The sequence below is a fragment of the Callospermophilus lateralis genome, chromosome 6 (assembly GCF_048772815.1).
Source record: "Callospermophilus lateralis isolate mCalLat2 chromosome 6, mCalLat2.hap1, whole genome shotgun sequence".
Lineage (NCBI taxonomy): Eukaryota > Metazoa > Chordata > Mammalia > Rodentia > Sciuridae > Callospermophilus > Callospermophilus lateralis.
This window is the reverse complement of record NC_135310.1, coordinates 152,811,483-152,830,712: the sequence shown is the minus strand read 5'-3', so window position 1 is coordinate 152,830,712 and position 19,230 is coordinate 152,811,483. Positions and strand designations below refer to the sequence as shown.

The following is a 19,230-nucleotide window of genomic DNA, read 5'->3' as shown; positions in this document are numbered from 1 at the left end:
TATCCAAAGAGCGAAGAGGTAGGGCTCCCTAGGTAAATAGAGAAGAAAGAAGAATTGCAGCAGATCTATAATCATGGATCTCATTAGGAGAGTATTTTCATTTTTCTAGGGCCACTATAACAAATGTTCACAAACAGGGTGACTTAAAGCAAAAGAAATTTACTCTCGCCCTGTTCTGGAGGTCAGAAGTCTGAAATTGAGGTGTCATTAGGGTCTCTCTCTCTGAAGGACCCAGGGAAGAAGTTTTCCTGCCTTTCTCAGCTTCTGGTATCTGTTGGCCGTGTAACTACCAGTAGCTTCACATGGCCCCTTGCCTGTGCCTCCTCTGTTTTGGTGTCTCCTTACAAAGACATACTAGATTTAGGATCCACCTGAAAACAAGAAGATCTTTCTTAATAAAGTTAAATCTACAAAAACCAACACTCCCAAATAAAGTCGCGCTCCCAAATACTGGGGGTAGGACTTCCATGCACCTACTTGGCAGACTCAATTCAACTCGCCTGCTGGCATTGTGAGCCAAGGTCGAATGGGTTTGGGAGTAACGGGAAGTATTCAGATAAGAGACGCTCACTCAGGAGACTCTCTCCATCTGTGCTTATGGCCCTCAGCTTTTTTTTTCAGTGAGAGGTTTTAAAAAAATATTGTATAAATAAAAAGAATAAGAAAATAGCACTTCTCTGACTCACACATTGGGCAGAACCACAGACTCTTGTGATCATCAAGAAAGACTTCACAGAAGTGTTGGTGCCTGAGCCGGATCTAAAGTCTGAGGGTAAAATCTCCATGTGAAGACCGGGTGAGGGAGAGAAGAAAGAGACAGGGCTTCCCATGTGTAGAGAAAGAAGGACATGCAAAGCTGGGGGTGGGGGTGGGGGTGGAGGGGGGGTCGTTGGGGTAGTGGGGGGACAACCTTTACCTCTTTGAGGAGGGCATCAAGTCTTTAAGGCCCACACTTTGCACTGAATCTGCATGGCTCAGATGTCCTATTAGAAAATTAAGGGGCAAAAATGTCTCTGGTTTAATAAGTGCACAAATAAGCACCCAATCACTCTAGGAGCTTATATCTGGAGGAGTTAATTATTGGACACATTTGCCAAAGCACAAATATGGAAACCCCACCCTCGGCCAGTTCTGGAGAAATCAAAGGGCTGAATGTGGTATAAATTCCTCTGTCCTGATTGCATACGGAGATCTGCCAACATTTTTTTCTCTGATATATTCCTTTCTGCACAAAGGGCCAAACTGGGTTCTTAAAAACCTGATCATGAACTGAGATATGCAATTCTGAATCATCACCATGATCTAGGAAAATTAACTCCTTGCTGATCTGCCCAGAGAGGCACCCAAGCCCGTTACCTCTGAGCCTGCACCAGGGTCTGGCGAGGCTTCTGTCACAGAGCAGCAACTCCCTTTTTTTTGGCATAAGAACCTACAGGATGCCAGCAGAGTTCAGGCTGGGTCATCTCAGTCTCTTTAAAGGCATGGTGATTCATTGCTGGGGTGGGGGAGAGGGTAGCGGAGGAGAAAGGAAGTGCTGAGCAGAGGGGCGGAGCCATGCAGTTATGAAATTGACTGCAGGAAAAGCTGCCCCTGGGAGTCATGGGGTCACATGCTCCTACTATTGGTATTTAAGCTCCAGCTTTTAAGCCGGAGCTGGGGTAGGGGTGGGAAACAGATCCCTTGATCTGATTGCATGTCAGAGTCCACACATCCATGCTTTGTGTATTTATTACAATGACAGTGTACTAATTTCTCTTAATATCTGACCAAGAAGGAAAACTCTCCCTCCCGTGACAGTACAGTTAGCAGAATAAAAATTTGGCTGGAGTGGCGTGAGGGAGTGATTTGTCTTCTTCTACTTGATTTACTGGCATTCTAGCTGACAGGGTCCTCCATTCTGTGCATTCATTTTGTACTTAAAAAGGGGTCGTTTGTCATTTACAGTTTAAGTGTGAGTGCTATTATTCTGCTCTGGCAGAAGGCATCTGTGGCAGTAGCTAGCGTTTCATGTCTGTGCTGCAAACGCAAAGCAAAATCAGTATCTTTGGTCCTCAGCCGTGAGAGCTTCCCAATCCTCCCTGCAGTTAAACTTTGTGGAGACCTGATGGGAAGGTTCTGCAAATACCAGACTGCCTGTGGCTCTGCCCTGAAATCCTAACATGGGCACTTTCCTGGGAACTCTAGTTATTCATGTCAAAAAGGCAAAGTTTACCCAGGCATTTTTCTCCAACTCTTCCTCTTTGGGACAAACTTAGTAAATTCCTCGTAAAATGATGTTCTTAAACTCTGACCTTCATTTGGATCAGCTTCTCCTGGCTAATATTTACTTAAGAAAAATAAAGTAGCAAAGAGAGCTTACAGCCCTCTATTTCCACCTCATGAAGTTAGAACCATGTAGAATGTTGCTTCCCACCTTGAATGAAGATTTAGTGTTTATTTTTGTACTCTGTTGTTGCCCATGATTCTCTCTTGGAGGCGCCCGACGCTTAGTGCATACAACCCATCAACCACCACTGCCTTAAGATTAAACAATGGTGGCTTTTGGCTTTGATTTTAATTTACGAAATGTATTTCTTTTGAGGAAACAAAATGCTAAGTTGTTAATGAAATACTTTATATAGATTTCCAAATGCTCCCGGCCAGTAACAAAGTTCAATTCTCCCGTTCTAAAGCTTAAAGTGTGGTTGGTTTTCGTGTAGGAAGAACTGTATTCTTTAGATGATTAAGGTCATAAATTATGATATTTTATAGGCCACGGCCTGATATTCAATCTTGGTTAGAGATGCATGATGAAAATTTATCTAGATCTTGCTTGCAAAATAAATAATGGTAAAAAATCAACTCATTTCCTTTCAAAGAATCCCATTGTACTAAATAAATTATACATTTAAAAAAAAAAGGGGAAATAAAATAGATTTCCTTTTAATGGCCTGGATGCATTTTCCAGTTAAGCAGCGAATTATATAATTTTCATTATCAATGTCCAAAGCCATCTGTCACTAGAAGGTATCAGCCCCAAACCATTTAGCCACAAGCAGCCAAGCCAGCTATAATGCTAGAATGCTTGGGCTTCCTAAAACAGATAGGTTTTGCATCTGCCTCCCAGGGGTTCAAAGTACCTGAGCCCTCTCATAAAGACTGAGCCACAGATGAGCTTCACAAATTTTTGTTCTATTTTTATGGGCCCATCCCCCATCCCCCATCCCCCAGTGGATTGATTGTGCATTTACCCACAGTGAACTTTCAGTGATTGTTAGAAGGGGAGATAAGCACCACATTACACAGGGTATTGGTGCACAGGAAAGTAGAAAAATAACTAAGTTATCTACGCACTACTGCAGAGAGCCATGCTAGGATTCTAAGGTCTTCAACTATGGGTATTTAGAGCTAATTCCCGTGTCTCCTCAGACCCATTATCTATACGAGTGCTGTCCCTTAGAATTATACATGAACATACCACAATGAATTCCACTTTTACATATAATTAATTATAAGGCACTGATTAAAAAAATAATAACAGAAGGGAAATCAGTAAAGCAGAAGAATGGGATGAGATTGATCAAATTATGTACATGTACGACTTTGTCACAATGAATCTCATATTATGCATAATTATAATGCACCAATAAAAACATAAGAAAAGAAATATATACAGGGACTCATGGTATAGCTCAGTGGTAGAGTATTTGCCTAGCATCCATAAGGCAAATATTCTACCAATTTGATCCCCAGCACTGCGAAAAGGAAAAAAAAACACACACAATTATTCCGTATGCATGATGTTAAATTTTATAGGAGCCACATTCATAAAAGTTCAAAGAAACAGGTAAGATGAGTTTTAACAATCTGTTTTATTAATTCTAACATATGCTGAATAGTTTCATTTCAACAATCAATATAAAAATTGAGATATTATGGTGTGTATACATGTCTGTGTGTCTCTGCAAGTCTTTAAAATTTGAGGCATATTTCATATTTACAGTGCATCTCAATTTGGACTAACCATATTTCAGGTCTTCAAGGGCCACATTGGACCATTGGACAGTGCAGATGTAGATTGAACTACCCGTTTCTGTTTTACATTGCTGACAGGGTGTTGTCTGAAATAGCTGAATGTGTGTACTGTTAAATCATAATAAGCTGTTGGCAGATGTTGGAATGCAAAGACTTTCTTTCCACTCCTGACTATTGATGATGTCGTTTTTATGACCAGGAAGCCCTTCTTCTACAGTTTGGTCGAGGGTCAAGAAAGATGATTCAGAAACATGCATGAGACAGTATTGGGCCTGAATGTGTGTGGAGCCCAGGGACTTGAGCCAGGGTGTGGCCAGCTGAGCTCAGAGTCTATTGTGTGAATGGTTTTTCACTTTTCTTTTTAGTTTGTTTTACTTTTCTGGTCTCCCTAGGTTTATTTGGAAGTGCAATCTAAGGAAAGAGTATTTGTCTTGCAAGCACACTGTGGTTTGCTCAGGTTTTTAAATGACACACATTAGATTACACCCTTCTTCTAATCGAAGAGTGAAAGTTCTGCCAGTCTTTCCACTAAAAATTCAAACTTTCCGGGATTTATTACACAGCCATAACAAATTGCTCCAGGCAGAAACTTGGCAAATGGATCCCAAAGTGTGGGAGGAAATTCGTTTTAACAATTTTTAAATGATAAAAATAAATAAATGTTTGCCACTGTAATTTATGTGATTTTTTTGATAGAGGGGGCATTCAGATAAAAATGCACATTTTTATCTTCGCATTTTGTGTCTTACAAATTTGAAATGTTAGCAATAGCTTATAAGTCAAATCTTGCTCAAGAGTTAGACCATTGCCTACTGCCTCCCAAATTTTTGATGATGCTAGTATTTAATTCTCATATTTGGAACTCTGTTTGATCCGATCCTGAAAAGCAATGGATCAATCAACTTTGATTTTTGTGTTTCACCATGGTGAAAATTAACATTTTTTTAAAAGATTAGATTTTTTTTCTTCTTTGTACTCCTTGCAAGTTAAGATATCTTATTGAATGTTGTGATCTCAGGCCTACTTACTGTTGATATGCAATAAGTAACTGATGATAAAGGAATGATAAATACATAAAAAGCAATTTAAGACATCATTTCTATTCTTAATCTCATTGAAATAGTTATTAAATATCCACTATATAGGAACTTTTAAAGCATGTTAGAAGCTAAAGATCCCCTAATATGCTTTGTCAGTGGTAAAAAGATGAAGCATGTGGGTGAATCTTTACCCTTTATGATTCCCTCCATTTGCAAACACCTTGGGATTATTGAAACAACTCAGTGACTCCATGTTAGGAAAGCAGAAGCTGAACCCATACTTTTTTTGAGGCCTGGATTGTAATATGTGTCTTCTCCACCTCCATGAAGTTTTAAAGATGCAATAAGGAAGAGCTGTAAAAAGTGTAAAATGCTACATAAATACAATTGAAGCATAGATTCTCACCACTGTAAGCATTAAGAACAAATGCCCTAAAGTTTGTGAAAAGTGCACAAACTTTCACCCCCATGTTTGGCTTCTGTTTAATTTATCTAATGCAGTGTTGGAGGGACTGACTCCATTTCCAGATACACTCTTCTTAGAGTTGCCTTATTTTTTATTTTTGACTAGAGAAAATCTAAGGTATCTTTTCTAAACATGACTTTTGAGGTCCTTTTAAGAATTCAAGCCTAAAACTCTTAATATCTTTATTTTATTTAACTTACAATCTGGTTCGATTATTTAGTTGTTATAAACTGGTAAGCTATTTGAATTTGCTTGTTTGTTTTGTTTTATTTTGCTTTGTTTTGAACTATATAACATGCTACCTTCCATGAAAACATACACTACAATTTTAAATCTGTAGCAATTTGAAAAGGGCCTAGTTTCATTGAGAACTCTTGTGCTCCCTCTGCTGCTGTGAAAAAAAAATGTTCCTGTTCAAGACCCCAGCAAGCTACTTGGCAGTTTCTTTTGGCAATGATGATGTGTACATGTGCATGAATCAGGGCCCTTTTGGAATACCGTCCTATTTCTACAAAGCATATATAGTCATCCCTTGGCTGGGAGGATGGGTTCCAGGACCCCTCTTCAATTCCTAAATTCTGGGATGTTCAAGTCTCTTATATAAAACCACACAGTATTTATATGCAACCTTAGCATGTCCTTCGGTGACTACAGATCATCTCTGGATTATTTATAATACCGGACACAATGTCAATGCAATGTAATAATGGTTACACTGTCTTGTTCAGGGATTAATGACAAGGAAAAAAAAAAGTCTGAACCTGTTCAGTACATTTTTTTTTTCTTTCATCTCCAGTTGATTGAGACTGAGGTTGCAATAATTTGTCTAATGTGATTTTTTTTAAATAAGAAAACTTAATTTTAAAAATTAATTAATTAAAAAGGGGAAAAATAGAAGAAGTAAGTTATGCATCTATGGTCAAATTAATCTAGACAGAGCCCTGTAGTATAGGCCAATGTTCTTCTGCAGAAGTCCCTTGGGAGGCTGACTGAAAGGTAGATTCTGATATCACAGGCCTGGGGGGGAACCCTTAATTCTGAAAATCTAAAAAATCTTTCAGATATTGGTGCTCCGGCTGCTAATCTGAGTACTGCCTGTTAAAAAGTGTGTAACATAAAATAATATATTCTAATACATACTTGTTGACCCCTTTTAAACCTTCAAAAACAGATATTCACAAAATAGATAAAAGGGATTAAAATTATTTTCCATGTTGTTTAAGCAATCCAAAACACAGGGAGGAGGAAGGCCCCAAAGACCTTAATCCCCCCATTTCCTTTCCTTTCAAAGGCTGGTTTATCCTAATATGTACTTAAGGTCAGGTTTCTGAGAAGACTGTCTTACTACATGGTAAGATAATCTTTCTTCTCACAGTAAGAAATAGTTATAGATTTTAATGACAGTTTATGGCTTTAATCTTAATGGCTAAGAAAGCAAATGTCATAATTCTTATTAATTGTTGTTACTGTTTGGGTAATATACATATTTAGCTTCCTTGAGGGAACATTTAAATTAATTGACTAACTCTAATCTGAATTATGTGTTTTAATATGTTTAAGGTTGTTAAAATAACATAAATTAACTGCATGTGCCAATGTAATAATTACAATATTAGCTTTTATTCCCCTGAAAATTCTCTAAACGTAAGATGTCTAAAAATAGAGTGGAGGTGGATTGGACAGTTTGCAGATTATGAGTTGGAATAAAAACATCTCAGAGAAGCCAAAAACATGGCAACCAATATTTTCTGTTATAAAAATATTTTAGATGAATTTGGGTTTTTTTTTATGAAAGCTGTCTGAAACTCAAACGAATAGCAGAAGCTCTGTTTATTCACAGGCCGGCAATAATAATAATAATACCTGCCGCACAACCCATACCTCTTCTATGCTGAGTCAACAAGCTTCTATTCCTTTCAGAAGTGGCAAAGCCCAAGGAGGGGGGTGGTGGTGTATTACCCGGTTTTGTTCTGAACTATTAACCTTCACCTTGATAAAGCATGTCAACGAAAACAAAACCCAGGCAGCGCCTTTACAGGAAACTGATGTTAACCGTCCACTAGAGGCTGTAATGAGACCAACAATGTCATTTTAGCACAACCCGAGGTTTAAACCTAACAATCACTGATTTTTTTTTTTAAATTAAAAAAGAAAGTTGTAGAAACGAGGGAGAGCGAGCAGTAGTAGTTCTATTTAAGTAGCCATGTATATGTGCATGGCGTTCCAAAATGTGAGAAGCAACATTTCCGGGGTTCTACACCTTCCTCGTTAGTATGCTTATTTTTATTTCTGAATCGCGTTGGCTCTAACACTACAGAGTTGTTTAAAAGCTGACACATTTCTCTTACTGATTCTGCATCCTGCTTCAGTTGGTGACTAACTGTTAGGTCAGAAGCAGACTCAGCCAAAAGGTCTCTCAAATACAGCTTACAGTCAATAGTGGCGGCTTCCCGAGAGAAACGGAGGGATCAGGTTTCTAGACACTTGGTTCTAAGCACCTGAAGGAGGTCAGATGCTGCCCTGACACCTACTGGCCTTCCAGAACTATCTGCAGCTAAGAGAATGCCACACTGAGCGACCCTAGTAGGGATGTGTCCTCTTTTCCTCCAGGTGCCCCACCTGTTGGCAAGGTGCATTCCAAAGAAGATTGCAGCCCACGCCTAGGGGGTTGGACTGACACCGGGGGCGGGGTGGAGGGGGAGTTATGGACCACATTTCAGCCTTGAGGCCAGAGAAGTTCTGCGTGGATTCAAGAAAACTGCCATTTAATGCTCGGGTTACTTTCTCTCTCTCTTACACCGGTTACCTCACTTCCGATTAAATTAATGATCCCGAATTAGCTGCGAGAGGAGCGCGGGAGTCGTCAAGCCCAGTAGTTCAATGCCCAAAGCAGATTTTCCGACCTGCAGAAAGAAAGAAGGAGAGCCTGGGGGGTCACCCGCTTTCACAGGCAGGAGAGGTGAGGATGCGTGTGCAATCGGGCGTGGGGGGGGGACCCTTAAAACTTTCCCGAGTTGCACTCTAAAGCAATCACCGCGGACCCGAGGTCTGGATTCCCCAAAGCCCAAGCCACGCCGGTTTGAGGGTTAACTTCCAGCTGGCGATCAGAGTAAGCCCGCTGAGACGCTTCTGAGAACGCGGGGGAGCCAGGGCGCGTGGGGATTAGAATTAGCCGTCTTCCCCTCCCCCTCGGGTATTTCACTGGCTCGGAGCTGAAGGCTGACACCCATTGGGGGAGTCCCCCAGTTTGCCTGAGTTGCACCCGCTGTCACTCGGTCCCCTCCAACTAGGTGCAGGGACCTGGGAGGCGCGTGAGCACCGGTCACCGCTCAAATTACCTCATCTCCCCAGCTCCCCGCCCCTTTCTCAAACCTGGAAGGAGCGTCTCCTCGGGTCGGGTCTCCCCTCCCGCTCCCGGCTCCCCAGCGGCTCTGGAACCGGCGCCGGCCTCCCCGGGGTCCGCCTCCCGGGGCCGCGCGCAGCGAAGGGTTAAGGGCGCGGGCCGGCCGCCGCGCCGTGCGCTCGCCGTGCTCCGTGCGGCTCGCCGGGCCGCCTGCCAGAGGGTGCCCCCACCCCCCCCATGAAGTCGGATCCTTGAGCTGCGGCGGCGGCAGCCAACTGCTCCATATTTGGCTTCTATTACACATTTACATACTGGAGCGAGCGAGCGAGCGAGCGAGCGCGAGAGAGCGCGAGGGAGGGAGGGCGGGCGCAGGGAGGAGGGAGGGGAGGGGAGCGGGAGGAGGGGGAGGAGGAGGAGGAGAGAGCAGAGTATACCGCAGACATCATTTCTACTACAGTGGCGGAGCCGTACAGGACCTGTTTCACTGCAGGGGGATCCAAAACAAGCCCCGTGGAGCAGCCTCCAGAGCGACAGCAGCCGCAAGACATTGTTTCTCTCCCTCTGTCCCCCCTTCCCCACGCAACCCCAGATCTATTTACACTTTACAGTAAGTGGCTATTTTTTTTTCCTCCTCTGATTCTTTCTCTACCCCTCCCCCTCTCCCCTTATTTAGATTAAAATCACCCCCCCACCCCGCTCTCCCGAGAGGGGCAAAAGCAACAACCAGCAAACAAACCCCAAATCCCAATCGGCTGCACGGAAAACAGCTGGAAGAGGAGCGAAGGAAACCGACGCGTCGTGTTGTGTGTGTGTGTGTGTGTGTGTGTGTGTACATACAACAGTCCCCGGCTCCAGCCTCCCGGGCCGATGCCCCACTCTGGGAGCAGGGACAGCCAGCAGGGGGGCTGCCAAGGCCCGGGTGGGCGCCCGTCGGGCGAGGGGGCGCGCCCGGGCGGGGGGCGCGGACAGGAGAGCGGCGGCGGCGCCCCGCTCCGGCGGCTGCCGGTCCGGCCGCGAGCGCGGAGAGCCATGTCCTCCTCCCTCCCGGTGGCGCAGGGGGAGGCGGCGGCGGCCGGGGGTCGCGCTGTCTCCTTCGCGTTCCCCCTCCCCGGTGGGGGCGGTGAGAACCACTGGGACTCGGGGAGGGCTGGACTTCCCTGCGGGTGGTCACCTGGCCCCGGCGCCCCGGGCCGGGGTCTTTGCGCGGAGGCCGGCCTCCCCGGGTTTTCGGCAGCGGAGGGGACTGAGCCGGCCATCCGACCGGGACTTTGCGCTCGGTGATGCCAGGCGTGGGACCCAGAGGGGCAGCCGCGCGGGGGAAGGGGTGTGCGGGTGCCCGAGCGCGGCAGGAGGGGCAGTGGCGGCCCTGGCTGCCGCCGCCACCGCCGCCCTGTTGGTGCGGCCGCTTCCTGATCATGTGCAGCCGCCGCCACCGCCCGGAGCTGGGAGCCCGCGAGCGCCCCAGCCCGGGCAGGCGCCCCCGCCAGCGCCCGAGGCAGGAGCAGAGGAGCCGCGGCAGGCGCTGCCCTCACCGGGAGTGAGCGGCTGCGCGGCGACTGGAAGGGTGAATGAAGCCAGGAGGAGGGGAAGGAGGAGGCGGCGGCGGCGGAGGAGGCGCTGCGGGGATTGGGATGCGCCCTGGAGCCCCGCTGCTCCTTCTCTCCGGGCCAGCCGGAGACTCCGCCACTCCCGCGGCGGCCGCCGCCGCCGCCGCCTCCTACGTGGTTCCAGCCGAGCGCGCAGGCCGGTCCCGCAGGGGGCAGGGACCCGGGCCGGACGGGCGGAGCGAGAGGTGAGGCGGTGTCTGAGCGCGGCGTGAGTGTGTGAGTGAGTGCGCGTGTGTATGTGTGCGCGCGCGTGTGTGTGTGTGTGTGTGTATGCGCGCGCGCGCCGGGGCGGGGGGCGAGGGCCGTCGCGACGTGGAGGGGTCCCTCGGTGGCCACTTGGACAGTGCAGCGCCTCGATCTCCTCTTTAGCCGCCCCCCCCCCCCCCCCCGCCCTCAGGCCGCCTTCTTAAACTCTGTGGCTTGTGCTTTCATTTTATTGCAGACCACGTAGGGGACTGACTGGAAGCGATGAAACAATTCAGGTTTTCTAGGGTGGTTGAGCAAGAACCTTAATGGGGGGTGGAAGGAGGGTGGGGATCAAGACTGCCAGAAAACAACAAAACAAAACAGAAAATCAGTTTCTAAGACCGTGGGGTTCGGTTCGATCCCGTGGCTGCTCTGTTTTGTTTTGCTTTCTCGGTATATAATCCTACAGATAAGAGGGTAATATAAATACTTGGGAAGATTGGGAAATTACTGAAGAGTAGTAAGGGCGGAGGGGGAAAAAAAAAAAAAGCCAGTCGGAAGCCGGTTATATAATGCGCGATGTGGCTAACAAGAACGGCAAGCTATTTTTATTTTGTTTACCGTATGTTGTGCAGTAGGGACTCCTCCAAACTGGTTCTGTCCCCGAAGAGATTCTTAGCTTCCCTGAGAGATCCACAGGATACAATTAGCAAAATTAGAAGACCCTATTACACCCACAGAATAAAAACTAATGCCTTAGAGTGGCATTCTCCGTTCACATCCTGTCGTGCATGCATGGGAATGTGTGTATGCAAATAAGTTCTCCCTTGGCAATCTAGTAGTCACATCTCAATGACATTTGTGTTTTATAATGCAGTCTGTTCTTAATATTTAAACATCATCGTTATATATTGCATACAGCAGTGGGTAGTTACTTGCTGGTTATTTTTAGGCAGAATGGGTTACTTTTTCAACAATGTTAGCTAAGTCACTTGTGTTTGGGTTTCTGAAAGGACTTGCAGTTCTTAGAAGACCCTGTTAAACCCACCCTCTGGTTTATTTAAGGGTAAAGGGAGTTTTATACCTAAGTTTTTTTTTTTTTTTTTTTTTTTTTTTTTGGAATGAAGCTATGCCTGGGGAAGCCAAGGGAGAGGTGGAAGAGAAAATCCAACACATGAACTCTTGGAAAGGGACTGCACATTACTGCTAATGCAGTGGCATTTAATCTCCTCTGATTGTCCTCTAACTGTGCGTGCATCAGTCAATATTTTAGCAGCTCTGCAAATAAGTGGGCTTGAATGCCACCTTCCACATAAAGCAGAGGTTGAAGGGCTCCCCTGAACCTCCTGCCTGCCTGCCTTTCTCATCATGCAGGTAGGTGTCAGTGGTGTAGGTTTTCCCTGCACTTACTCCAGCCCTGATCACTCATGTAATTAGATCAGGCTGCCATGGCAACAGACAGTGTTCCTCGTCCATTCAGGTGGGTTTGCCTGAACTACTCCAAGTGTTTTATGCACAGCATTTATGCTGCCCAAGCCAGATGAGAGACTTCACTATTTCAATTGCATCTTCTTTCAGTCATTCGGATGGCAGACACTGAATGAGGCTTCTACTCAACTTTTATAAAGGATACCAACAAGCTGTTCTTACTGGGTACAGTATGTAAATGCATCTCCCCAGACAGTGAAAGGAGCCTGACAATCCTGCTGGTGTTTATTGTGAACAGATCAACAAGTATTTGGTACTTGTTAGAAACCTTTCAGAGCTTACTAAAGCAACCTTTCTTTTGCAGTCTAGTGCCTTGGGCCTTCCAGGCCCTTAACCCTTTCAAGTGTGAAAAACACCCATCCTTTGGAACCCAGATGCCTATTGTGCTGGCTGGCTTTCTAAAGGTTTTATTTGGGGGATGTAACTTATTTGGAATAAGTATATCCCTCTTGTTACATCTTAAAGTTTTATAGCCATTATTAAAAAAGCTGGTACTGACAGTAAGCAGGCAGGCTGAATGTATTCATTCTTCCTTTGGATTTGTTGGCTGTGAACCTTAATAGTAATTTAAAAATAATTATTTTCTCAGTTGAGAGAAAGACAATAGAAGCCTACATCCGGTTGACTGATAATGTGTGGTGCTTTTACACATAAACCAGTTGCACTCTATTTTAGGATATAATTTAATGAGCAGAATTCTGGTCTTTGCATTAGGTCACCCCCTTTTAAAGACTGCTAAACCAAGAAAAATAATAATATGGAAAAAAAAACAAAAAGTGGCATTAGTTATTGAAGCTCTGTGCTGTTCAGGCAGCCCAAATAAGGAGGAATATTTTAATAACTGTAATATTTGAAAGAAACAATAATTGAGAATAATAGTGTGATGATTTAGTGGTGACCCTGCTAGTCCATTTACAGTTTTATGGCTGCCTAGCTAAAGTGGTAAATCGTACCCTCCCGTCCTTCTCCCAGGACTGAGAGCTACTCAACTCTCCTCACAGTGGGTTTATGAGTTTCTACCGGTTAATGAGTTTACGTGGTTGGTAAATTCACTATGACTGGTCAGATGAAGCTCTGCTGTGGTTAAGATGAGCTATTGTTTCTGGGAGGTAGATACAGGAGAAGCGAGGATATAAAATAAGGCACAGTTTAAGTGTTACACAATGCCTTAGAGGTCCTGGATTCTATTTCGCAGCATGCAGAAAATTGCTCTACTTGCCATAAAACGTGTACTTGTCGTTTTTCAGTACACAAACAAATTCATGCTAAAAAATATGAGAAATGTTTGCTTTCAATTGAGAACTGTGTAAGACCATATTTTTCTCTCTAGATTTCGTTTTAAAGGGGTTTGGTAAACAGAAGTAGCAGTTTTTTAGAAATGTTATCACTAGGCTTCAGGCCTCTAAATTGCCTTTTAGAGAAAGATTAAAGAAAATCTCTTTAGCTGGTAGGTTATATGTCAAATGTCTGAGGATAGCCATAAGTTTCAACATACCTTAAGTTGTCTGGGAGTCCTGGGAAAGTCCAGCTTTAAGAGATTATTAAAAAATTAGTAAACATTTCTATGGCTCCTGTTTCTGTTGTCATTATAGAGTTCAAGGACTCACATTCTTTCTGAGTAATGTGGTGCCTTTCTTTCTTTCTTTCTTTCTTTTTTTTTTTTTCCATTCTGAAATGTCAAGTGGATTTTGCTTTTGCACATACCTTGAATGGCAGTTTCTGATGACTAACACATTGTTAACACCAGGCTCACTTTGTTTCCCATTAGAAGTTAGTCAATAACTGTGTTTTACTAAAACCCTGAAACTCATGGAAGTAGGTGAATGCAGGAGTGGTTGTGAATTCTTTTTTTTTTTTTTTTATAATTTTTTTTTTTTTTTAAGAGAGAGTGAGAGAGGGAGAGAGAGAGAAAGAGAGAATTTTTAAATATTTTATTTTTTAGTTTTCGGCAAACACAACATCTTTGTTTGTATGTGGTGCTGAGAATCGAACCCGGGCCGCACGCATGCCAGGCGAGCGCACCGCTTGAGCCACATCCCAGCCCAGTTGTGAATTCTTTAAGCCATCTGAAAGAAAATGTAGTTTAGACTCTGCAAAGCTTAACTAACTGTCTGCTTAGGTAAAGCGACACAGTGCAGCAAGACAGACTATCTTTTTTAGGGAAAGAGAGATTATTTGATGGACATTGCTTTACATTTTCAAAGTAATGTAATAGTTTGGCTCCTGTGAAACATTTAGACCAGTAGCTAATATACTTTGAAGTATGACCAGAATGAAGATTTCATTCTGGTCGTACTTCCAAGGTAAGTCAGAATCAGTCCCTTCTTATTTTTAAAACTGCATTGAAAACAATAAGTTGTAGAAATGCCAAGACAAGTAGTGATTTCTGACCCGGGACTTACATGTCACACTTCTTTTGTTTTTAAGATATGACTCTTTGAGTCATCAAGGGTCCTGTTCACATTTTAGTTTCACTTAATTTAGTTTAATAGAAAATATTTATTCTTGAATTTTCTTTAAAAAGCTATAATATAATTCTGAATATATAGGGTGCTAGTTTTATAATTTTTTTAAAAATGTTGGCTGAAAGCTGTAATTAGATTGAGGTTTTTAAAAATATCAATGCTTAAAATTTACAGAAGGAAAAGAATATTGTGTAAGGTGAACCATATGTTTTTGTAGAAACTTTTAATTGTTTTCCTTCTTTAATAATCATATTCATATTATATAATTCTATTTGGTCTTTACCAGTTAGCAATATATTTAATGATCCTCATAAATCTGAGTCTTTCAGACTGATGTACTATAGATATTTATACTGCATATTACCACTACCCCACATGTACAAAACATGTTTCAAACTATTATAAACAAAAAAGCGACAAGCATTACATTTTATTGGATATATTTGATGTTAACAGAAATGTTTCATTGATTTTTCTATCACTTTTAATGAGTCCCATTTGTGAAGTAATAAAAACAATGCTAATTGCCATAATATAAGCAAAAATTGTATCCTACCTAAAAACTACTCTTCAGAATACTCATTGTAGTGTAATCAGAGTTTGTGACTAGACAGTGCAGGGATCCCCCACTGTTTTGGTGTAAGCTGAGATGAACTCCTTTGTCAAAGGTGCTCTTTATGGAGGGAGTTAGGAGGAAGAAGTTTAGAGGGACAACTTCCATAGCCTCTAAACCGCTAAGCTCCTATGCTTCTGACCTTCAAAGAGAATGTGCATTTCTGACACCGTGTAAAACAAAGTTACCTTTATTGTGCCCTTAGCTTGGGCCCTGTCTCCCACATTCTCTCCTGGTCTGTATAGCCCACCATGTCTGTATTATTGGGGCCACCTTTCTTGGTCATCTTCCACTATGAATAGTGTTGGGTTTTTGTGCTCCACTGTGCTTTTGCAATAGTAAATATTCCACTTGTATTGCATATCATCATATAAAACATCCTCTAGGTTATTGTTTCTTGTATACTGTTGGTGTGATTTGGCAACGAATTCACCCTGTGTTTATTCCTGTTTCTTCCCTCTGATGGACTGTAACAAGTTACATCAGCTCTCTGTGTTACCCCAACTCTTGTAGCAACACAGATCCTTTTGAAATAGGCAGGTGGACCAATGTGAGAGTAAATTAATATTTTATGGCATTTGCATCACGTTTGACTGTTCTCTGCATTTCAGCAGAATGAGAGGGGACTGTAATTTGGACTCTATAAAATCTTATCTGCCAGGTGATAGGTAAATAGAATTGTGTGCATACACGTCGATAGACGAGCAAACACTCTCCCAACTGTGAGCTCACCTAGCACTCCCTGCAAATCCATGGCACCTGCAGCTTGTTGCAAAATGCTTACCAAAGTCTTTTGAAGCACATTTTAGATGTTACCAGTAAAATCAAGACTTTCCTCTCTGCTTTCAGGAAGCACTAAGATTCAAGAGAGTTTTGTGAACTTCTGTTTGACTTGGCCACTGTTTGTAACTCCACAGACTTTTTGGTGGAGGGACTGTGGCTTCCAAGGATTTAAAGGACACTAGAGTCCACATCAACTTTTCCTCCTTCTTTATTCACAGATTTCACATGGTGAAGCCACAGGCTACAAAAGTTCTTTTGCATGGCAGTCCCAGGCATACAATAGATGCTTAAATAAATGCTTGGTGAATGGATTAGTTAGAAGGAAGAATACTTTGGCTACTATTCATTGCTTTGAAAAGTGCTGGAAAGAAATAGAAGTTATTTTCCTTTCCAGCTGGGCTGTGCTCTTAAAAATAGCGAGTGTGTATGGATGAAAATAATCATGACTACTGAGATGTGTTGCCATGTACCCAAGGATAATTGGCTCACTTACCTGTTTACAGATTATTCACATTAGAGATCAAATTCATAGCTCCAGAATAGTTTCTTTCTGACACCCAGTGTAATTCTGGGCCTTCTCCTTCCTACTGTTCCCTGGCGTGAGCTTAGGAAACCCAAACTAAATTTAAAATCAGCCTAAACAAATGTGCGGATCAGCTCCAGCAATCAAAGACTGTAAATCAGCTCAGGGTTTCCTAGTTTGGGGATTATTTTATCAAGCTGGGCTACTGGTTCTTTGTCTCTAATGTGGATAATTGGGTATCACCAGTATTTAAAAATATAATTTTAATAGGTAGGGATAAATTGTATGTTAGTAGATCAAGCCCTCAACTTCTTCCATTTTTATGCATAGGTCTTTACTTCCCAAAAACTACTACTGGCACCAAGCTCCCTGAGGGAAAGGTATATGGAGCATCCATTTCTTCTCTCATCCATCCATTCACACCCTTCACTCTTGCATCATACAGTGGGTAATTTTTACCTGACCATGTGTGAGGCATTGTGGTAAAGTGAAAATGACATAGACATACATTCAATCATTAAGTGATTTGGGGTGGAAAGTCTCGTGAGGACGTGTGCACATATTAAAATGCTCTTCTGCATCTTCTACTTTTCTGCAACCCACTGGACTCGTATGCTACCAGCTAAGTTCTTCCATGATCCTTTCTCAAGTTGCCTGTTGACAGATAATATATGCCACATTAAAATTAGGCTTTGGCTCGATTACAGTTTAGTCCATGTTCATTTCCACCTGATAGTCTTCGTGGGTATCAGCGTGTGTTTATCAGATGTTTGTCTAGAATCGTTGAAGAAAACAGTGACAGTGGATGGCTCAACTGGGGAGATCATGCTTCTAATTCGACTGAAGGGATGTCCTTTCTGTGTGTTGGCTTCCCTCTGAGTCTTGGGGAATGAAACCAGATCTGCTTTTTGAGCCGGCTGGTGTCTGTGTAATGGTTGTAAAACAAATTGCAAAATCCGATGTTCTTAAAATTCATATTAGGCCCCTAAGATGGACTTCTTTTTAAATGCAGTTTATTCTGTTTTTTTTCATTTTGGATCTTCTCTCCTGTGCTTCCTGGACCCTTGCAGGAGCATCGTGCACCGAGTCACCAGGGTGGTCCATTCAAGCTGCAGATCCGTCTGCCCTCTTTGCCCAGCAATCTCGTCCCCCACTGCCACCACAGGGAAGTACATCGCATGTCAGGTGAGAGTTGTGTGGAGCTTCTTGTTTTCCATCAGAGGGTAGACTGTTGAATGTCATTTTCTTTGCAACCTATACTGTGTGGGAAATTGAGAAATTGCTCTGATTTTTTTTTTTTATATATACATTTGGATTAAGGCTTCTGTTTGGTTTAAATTATTTGGTTCCTGAAGAAGTCTGTATTTGACTTTGTGACAATAGATTGCTGCCATTTGGGACTTGAGCCTGACCATTTTAATTGTCACTTTTCCTGAAGACAATTAAAAATGTTATGCTATCAGATATCTTCAGTGTCAGTTTTCACATTTTAGGTTTTGGTTGTATTAGAATCCGGACGTAGGGGAAACCAGAACTGGTTGCTTGATCATTGGCAACTAGTATTTTTTGCATCTTGAATTTCTTTGTGACTGTTTGGATTTGACAACTTCCTGATTTCCTCACATACAGTAAATTCTTTTGGCCTGGAGGTTCATGCAGCACAGAGTGTTATGTGAGGGCTGATGACTCATGGTTCTCGTTAAGGAGAAAACTAGAGGGTATGGCCATGAATGAAATCCAGAGCTAGCTGGGACATGGGGTAACAGGAGATGACCAGCAGAGGTGTAGGCAACCCAGAGAGATTGTGAAATAGAAAATAGGAGATCAATTTCTATTTGCCTTGGGAGCAGTCCTGTTGGAATCTGTGGAAATAGGCTAGATCAGAGGTTCCCAAGCCTGGGTAGGCAGCAGAATCTCCTAGGGAGAAGTTGGGGCTCCACCCTGGAACTCCTGAGTCAAAATGTTCCCTGCTGGTCCCCTGAACTCATTACTCTTCCAGGTGTTGATGCTGCATGGGTTTGGGAACGGTCTGTTTCCTTAGTTGGTGAGAAGCACTGTCTACTTTTACCAAACCTCACATTTGCCCAGAGGTGGGTATTTGCTTTTTGAGAATGTTCATTTTGAGAAGGATTCACCCCATTTCTCCTTCTCTACACTTAAAATCAGTTAAGTTACTTATGAATTCCATGGCCTCTCAGAGTCCAGAGCTCTGAAAGTAGCCCATCTGGGCTTAAAATTGGGAGGCACTGCTCTGACCTCGACCAGTCCTGCATCCTTCCCATACCTCAGTTTCCTTGTGAGTAAGATGCAGACAGCGCATAGGGCTGCCAGGAGGATGGAGGAAATGATGGACGTACTGTGGGTGGAGTGGTGCTTGGCCAGTGGCTGGGGACTGTTAACATCAGCCTCCGCTGTGAGCAGGTAACTTGTCTCTGGGCAGGGTGCTTGTACTGGGCTTGTTTTTTCAGACCATCCATGACTAGGAACAGGTAAATATACCTAGACCTTGGTCTTTGGACCAACCCTGTCGACATTTGCAACTCTGCAAAGCCAGTGTGCCTTCTATTTTTTTTCTAAATTGTAAATTCTGGATTTCACCACTCCCTGGATGTATATGCATGTTTTTGCTTTTTTTTTTTTTTTAATTACATTTTTTTTTTGGTTATAAGATGAACTGATGAATTGTGGGCATAAATGGTTAT

The 19,230-nt window shown here is 43.2% G+C and overlaps 1 protein-coding gene and 1 long non-coding RNA gene across 6 annotated transcripts in view; one reads left to right on the top strand and one right to left on the bottom strand.

Annotated features, from left to right (window-relative positions):
• Positions 1-3,842: 3,842 nt before the first annotated feature.
• Positions 3,843-9,081, bottom strand: LOC143400940 (uncharacterized). The gene is made up of 3 exons (XR_013091547.1): positions 8,893-9,081; positions 8,327-8,423; positions 3,843-5,408 (listed from the first exon to the last, which is right to left on the bottom strand). It is a non-coding gene; the product is annotated as an uncharacterized LOC143400940 (long non-coding RNA).
• Positions 9,082-9,314: 233 nt separating this feature from the next.
• Positions 9,315-19,230, top strand: part of Atxn1 (ataxin 1) — a 384,962-nt gene continuing 375,046 nt past the window's right edge. For 4 of the 5 annotated variants that reach the window (XM_076859235.1, XM_076859233.1, XM_076859231.1 and 1 more), the window contains exons 1-2: positions 9,315-9,470; positions 17,599-17,713. The gene's annotated coding sequence lies outside the window, so the exon portion shown is untranslated. Of the gene's footprint in view, positions 9,471-10,574; positions 10,656-17,598; positions 17,714-19,230 lie in introns of those variants that run through there. The other variant, XM_076859234.1, reaches the window with a different exon arrangement.